The following is a 6,506-nucleotide window of genomic DNA, read 5'->3' on the forward strand; positions in this document are numbered from 1 at the left end:
TGGATCAACAACAGATTGCTACATATGCTACCATACCTGAGACTGAACCGCAAATTACAGTAATAAATGATTCTGAATGCTATAAATTGGAAGATCCTGATTTGGAATATAATTTGGAGAAATTAAAGGAAAAAACGGGTATCATTCGATTTTTGTTTGATCAGTTACACAAATTTGTTGGTAAGCACCATTCTATTTGCATTTCTTCACCCCAAGGGATGTACCCCGAACGAGTTGCAATTCCAATCCCGTATTCGGAGCTGTTAAGAATATTTTTAAATGAGTGGCTTGATTTTAGCGTTATACATTCATTTGCAATGTGAGTTATTATTGTCTAAATATGGTTCAATAAAATATTTAGCCATTTAGATGTAATTTGCTTTACTAACTATTATCATATATATATATATATATATATATATATTGTTTCAAGATATTTTTTTCTCTTGCCCAAATCCGGATGCGCATTCTTTGATCCTGACTGCATTAAAGCTATTGAATGTGAAACAAGTTCGGATGTGTTGTAGAATACATCAAAGAATATTAAAATATCATGGAAACAAAAGATATTTTCTTGCACCATATATTAAAGGGTAATATTTACTTTTTCACGGTACATGCACATATATATAATCATATACATACATATTTAATTGTTCTATAATGTCTTCTTTTTAGTGTTCATTGGACGTTTTTAATATTTGAACCGGGCATCTCAACCGCCTATATTGTTGATTCTTTAAAAAGGGGAAAACGTAAGGAGAGTTACACCATATCGGGTCTCATTGATAATGCTTTTGGGAGAAAATTTACTTGGGTAGTGGTGAATGTATGTTCTCTACTCTTTTATCAACTTTATTTATTTTCAAGTGTTTAAAATAATTAATTGTGAACTATAATTGCAGTGCAACCAACAAAAAGAAGCATGTGAATGTGGTTTTATGGTTATTAAACATATGTGGAAGTTTGTTGAGACCATTCAACATGATTTTATTGAAAAGGTAAGTGCTTTACATATTTAAATATCAACTTTTCTATTTATATGTATACATTTAGATACCTTGTTTATTTAATTTAGTTGTGGAATACAAAAGAGATTACTTCTCATAAGAACATCGAGTCTATGGTCGTAGAATTAATGGCTCAGTGGATTACTAAGGTGTTTGGAGTTTGATTGTTGGAGGGTCGGGCATGAACAACTCTCTAAAGCGTCTTAAGGTTATACCAAATTCTACCATTTTATGTTCATTTATATTTAACGCCTCACTTACAAACTCGCTTAATATTAGTATGCGGTAGGGTTTAAGTTTGATTAACTTTTGACTTGTGTTGTTCGGGTTTTAAACGGCACTGGTTTTTTAATGACGAAATTTCCCTTTTTCGTGAACTGATATATTTTAGGTGACTTTATTATAAAGACTTTGGATATGTTGTTTTGTTAGGCAAGTATGAAGACTTTGGATTCGGATTACATTGCAAGTATGAAGATAGAAGTCGTGTCTCTTGGGTTGCAAGGATGAAAGTCAGAGTTTGTGAACTGAATATTTGAAAAATGATTTTTGTATGCAGATTGCATTTGTGGTGCTTTGAAACATGACTTTTGGATATTTTGAAGCCTTTTTTTTAAATATATTATTTGGTTTTGCATCTATTATTTGGTTTTTCATCTATAAAATGCTGTATATATGTGTATGTAGATGTATATTTGAAGATTTGTAACTGGTATATATATATATATATATAATTTGGTTTTGTATATATATTGTTTCTAGCTAATTAAAAGAAAAAGAATTGAAGCTAAAAGGTGCGGTTAAATCATATGTTAAAAGATGCGGTTTGGTTATTCAGTTTAGGATGTATAAAAGGTGCGGTTATGACTATTCAGTTTAGATGATGCGGTTTTTTAAAAGGTGCGGTTCCTATATTTAAAGATTCGATGTTATTTGGTGCGGTTCTAGAACCGCACCTTTTGGCCAAAATAACCGCATCTTATGGCTGTTTTTGTAGTAGTGAAATTTAGTCGTTTTTGGCTGAAATTTTTTATACGTAGTGTAAAATTAGCCGTTTTCGGCCGAAATTTTTTATACGTAGTGTAAAATTTAGCCGTTTTCGGACAAAATTTTTTATACGTAGTATAAATGTAAGGCAACGTTACCGGTGCATCACTTTAACGTTGGATTTACTCATAAACAAAGTTCTAAATATCAGAGTTAATTAAAACTTTACGCGGAATGTACAACTATTGAACCGTTATATTACATAATCATCCATTCTTGTCTTAACGAGCATTCAAAACATTTAAACATAAAACATTGTCTTTAAAATAACATAATATTTCTTGAGATGCCAGCTTCTTCAAGTTCTTGCCATGTGCTTCCCCTCATGCAAGCTGCCTCATTTTACTCACCTGCGTGCATACTAAAAATCAGCTACGTTGAGTGAGTTCTAGTTAATCATACGACGTACAATCTGTTCACATATTTGCACACGTGCCCGAAGGTGTGTACATTATTCATACTTTACTTTACTTGCATAACTATCCAAACTATATAAAGAGCCTTCCGCCCTATAACCTCACAGATATTATAAGGGTTTGGTCCCCAACATCACAGACATTATTAGGGTTTGGTCTCTACCATCACAGATATTATAAGGGTCTGGTCCCTATCCTCACAGATATTATTAGGGTCTGGTCTCTATCCTCACAGATATTATTAGGGTCTGGTCCCTATCCTCACAGATACTATTAGGATCTGGTCCCTATCCTCACAGATATTATTAGGGTTTGGTCCCTTTGTATCGTGCTACTGTAACATACCTGTCCTTTACGTACTTACCTTAATAACACGTGCAATATCCGAAGATCGTTCACGTACTATTAACATATCATACATACATCGTTCATACATCATACATACTTCATGCATACATCATTCATACCTTATATATATCATTCATATCTTTAGCTACCACCTGACGGTCCATGCAATATCCGAAGGTCGTTCATGCACCGTCAAGTAATCATCATACATAATTCATACGGGGCATACACTTACCACTTAAGGTAAGTGTATTAACTATCACATCGAGTATGCACACAGCCCCGAAAACATAACAAGGAAGTGGGGCTAGAAACTCAATTGAACGCGGTTACGTTCACCGTTAATAGTTATTTCCTTCTTTAGTTGTGCACGACTAACTGTATAACAATTTCACGTATTAATTATCCATCGCTACCCATATCGTATTTCTAGTTTAATTATAACCCTCAACGAACGGGGGTCCGGGGGCAGCGCCCCTGGCAGCGGGGTCTAGGGACGGCAGCCCCTAGCAGGGTCCAAGGGCCAGAACCCCTGGCTGGGGTCGAACTGCCAGGTCAGCTTGGAAAAAAATTATTTCAATTAACTGTCTTAACACATTTTCCATTAGAATTTTGAATCATTAGTTAATTTGCTATCTTAAAAGTTCAAGGGCTTCTTTGTAATTAAATCATTCTTTTTCTAAGTCCAGGGACCATTCTGTCATTTTGTTAAACTTCTAGTTCGTTACATTGTTCTTAACGAATTGGGTTATCATAACGAACTGGTCCTTGTAACGAATTGAACCCTCTAACGAACTGGACCCTTAATGAATCAGTCCATAGCGAATCAGTCCAGAGAACAAATTGGACTTTCTAATTCGTTATCTCTTTAACGAACGGTCATAGCGAATCGGGGGTAATTCGTTATCCTTTTCCATAGCGAGCTGGGACACGAACTAAGGCTAGTTCGTTAAGATTCCATTAACGAATCATTTGGCGAATCACCCCTAGTTCGTTAACTTCCTGTTAACGAATCAGTATTAGGTCAGACAATGTCAGAAACATTCTCTGACATTCCCTTACCTCGTACATACTTTCCGGCACCGTCACCGGAAAAACGCGGTTTCGCCGGAAAAACGAGTTTTCATCGTTTTTCGCCCCGTTCGATCCATATCTGAGCTAGGGTGATCCTAAACTCATCTTAGGATCGGTTTATACCCGATTCCACCCGGATCTCATGACATAAACGGTGTCGGCTCGTCGTTTTGTGACCATATCTAACGGGTTTAAGCTCAAACAACATTATACTATCATTACCTTGGATCAGGATCAGTTTTCTATCCTGATTCGGCTAGAGAAAGGAGAGAAATTAGAGAGAGAGCTTAAGTGTGTTTTGGTAGTGTATTTAATATGTGTGAAATGAATTAAATGGGTGATTTAAGGTTTATATAATTATGGATCATGGGCTTAAGCCCATGGTCCTTCCTTTTTTCCTTCATAACCGAAGTCCATAACCCATATCCATTTAGCCCAACACTAGCTCGACTCATAATAACTCGTATTTTCATTTATTAACCGAACTAGAAAAACGTGATGTTACAATAAATTTAGCCCTTTTTGGGCGAAATTTTTTATACGTAGTGTAAATTGAGCCATTTTTGGCCGAAATTTTGAGGCCGGCCTCTTCGTTTGTGAAATTTTGTATACATTTTGAGTCCCCCCCCCCCCCGGTGTCTTAGTCCAAGCTTTGCCACTGACCGTAAACAGATTCATGACCAAAACAGTTACACAAATAACCGCATAAGCAGCGGATAATGGATTACTAGCCATCACAACAGTTTCCACATTGACCCAATACTTTCTCACGTATTGTCTTAGTTTGTCAACTATAGACATTTGAATATGTTGTAAACCTTGATTGGTCAAAGATATTCTTTTGTGGCTTGATATTTAGGGCGCATTCGTTTCACGGAATGAGATGGAATTGGAATTGGAATTTGCATAGGATTTGGAATTTGAAGGAATTGGATTTGGAATCTGAACATTCCAATAAGAATTGGAATTGAGGGGAATTGAAATTCAAATACATTCTTAATATGTTCGTTTGATAAATTAATAGAATCAAGAAGTATTTTTTTTACAATGATAACGGTGAAAACATTTTAGTTTTTTTATATTGTTTGTTTTTTATTTATATTTTGTGTTATGATTTTTTATGGAATATTGGATTTTAATAATCACTATTAAATGGTATTGGTCGATAATAATCCATATTCGTTTTATCGCCACTGGCGGTCCCAAATTCAAAAAAGTTGGCCCCCAATGGTCCCCCGTTAAAAATGACTTAAATACGTGATAGTTTTTCTAAATTTCAAACCAACGTTTTAGGGCTTTTGATCGTTAGGAGGATACGAGTTGATTGGTGTAAAACTTAGCTCGAAACAATGATCAAAACAACTCGATTTTGGTTAATTGTAAGTTCAAACACCCGAATTGAAGCATTGTTTCGTCATTTTGAAGCACTATTTCAAACTAAGTTTTACACCAATCGACTCGTATACTCCTAACGATTAAAGGCCCTAAAACATTGGTTTGAAATTCATAAAAAACTATAACGCCGTTAAGTCATTTTTAACGGGGGACCATTGGGGGCCAACTTTTTTGAATTTGGGGCCGCCTAGTGGCGATAAAATGAATAGGGATTATTATCGGCCAATATCATTTAATAGGGATTATTAAAATCCAATATTCCTTTTCTTATTATTCAAAAATTATAATAAAAAATTCATAACTCAAAATATAAATTTAAAACAAAAAAAGTAAAAAAACTAAAATGTTTTAATTATTCGTTGTTCTCGTTAAAAAAAAAAGATTCCAATGAATATCCTTGAATTCCTCCACATTTTAGAAGGATTTGAAATCATCCTATTTCAAGGAATTTGAAGGAATTGAATTCCAATTCCAATTCCAATTCCAATTCCAATTCTTTGAACCAAACACACCAAAATGAAATTAAAATTCCAATTCCAATTAAACGAACACGCCATGTCATGGGATTTTAATTCCAATTCCTCTAAATTTCCACGAATTCTGTGAAACGAACACGCCCTTTGGAGGTTGGAATTGTTAGGGATGAAGAAATCACTAGGGGTGTGCAAATATCGGGTCGGACCGAAATTAACCGAAAACCGACCCGAAAAAAGACCGAAACCGGACCGTATACCAGTATATTAATTAAATCTCGGTTATTAATTTAGGAGTCTTCGGTGTTCAGGTCGGTCTCGGGTTTTTGACTGATTGGACCGAAAAGCTGAAATTTCAATTTTATGCAATCTTGGTAATGACAGCTACAAATAGCCATCATATTATAGAACTGTTTTCTTCTCTTTCAAAATTGTAATTAAATATCGACCACATAAATTCTTCACATTCTTCAACCTATATCTAGCATATATTACTTAATTCTCTTCACCTTCTTTGTAACTTCTGTTTCTTCAACGGAACACTTTTTTCACCATCTCTAACTTAACCTTCTCCAAAGCGGAAAAATCAAAAAAGAAGAGATGATATGGCTCAGTTTTGGATCACCGGTAGAGTTGATGTACATGGACAAGGATGAAGACGACGTACAAAGCAAGACATCAACCAAGTTCTATAAACATTGTATCAAAGTACCGTTACACCCATGACTCAACGTCTCTCTTGT

General features: G+C 35.0%; 1 long non-coding RNA gene across 3 annotated transcripts; it reads left to right on the top strand.

Annotated features, from left to right (window-relative positions):
* The first annotated feature begins 567 nt into the window (after positions 1–567).
* LOC143623563 (uncharacterized) lies at positions 568–1,579 on the top strand. Of its 3 annotated transcripts, XR_013151917.1 has the most exons (4): positions 568–829; positions 906–1,001; positions 1,079–1,218; positions 1,443–1,579. It is a non-coding gene; the product is annotated as an uncharacterized LOC143623563 (long non-coding RNA). The 3 variants fall into 3 exon arrangements; XR_013151916.1 differs by having other exon boundaries at positions 568–1,001; XR_013151918.1 differs by having other exon boundaries at positions 568–1,001; positions 1,097–1,218.
* The last annotated feature ends 4,927 nt before the right edge of the window (positions 1,580–6,506 follow it).

Source organism: Bidens hawaiensis, unplaced genomic scaffold (genome assembly GCF_021521415.1).
Source record: "Bidens hawaiensis isolate Kalapana, Puna unplaced genomic scaffold, B.hawaiensis_p1.1 tig00003506_1, whole genome shotgun sequence".
Lineage (NCBI taxonomy): Eukaryota > Viridiplantae > Streptophyta > Magnoliopsida > Asterales > Asteraceae > Bidens > Bidens hawaiensis.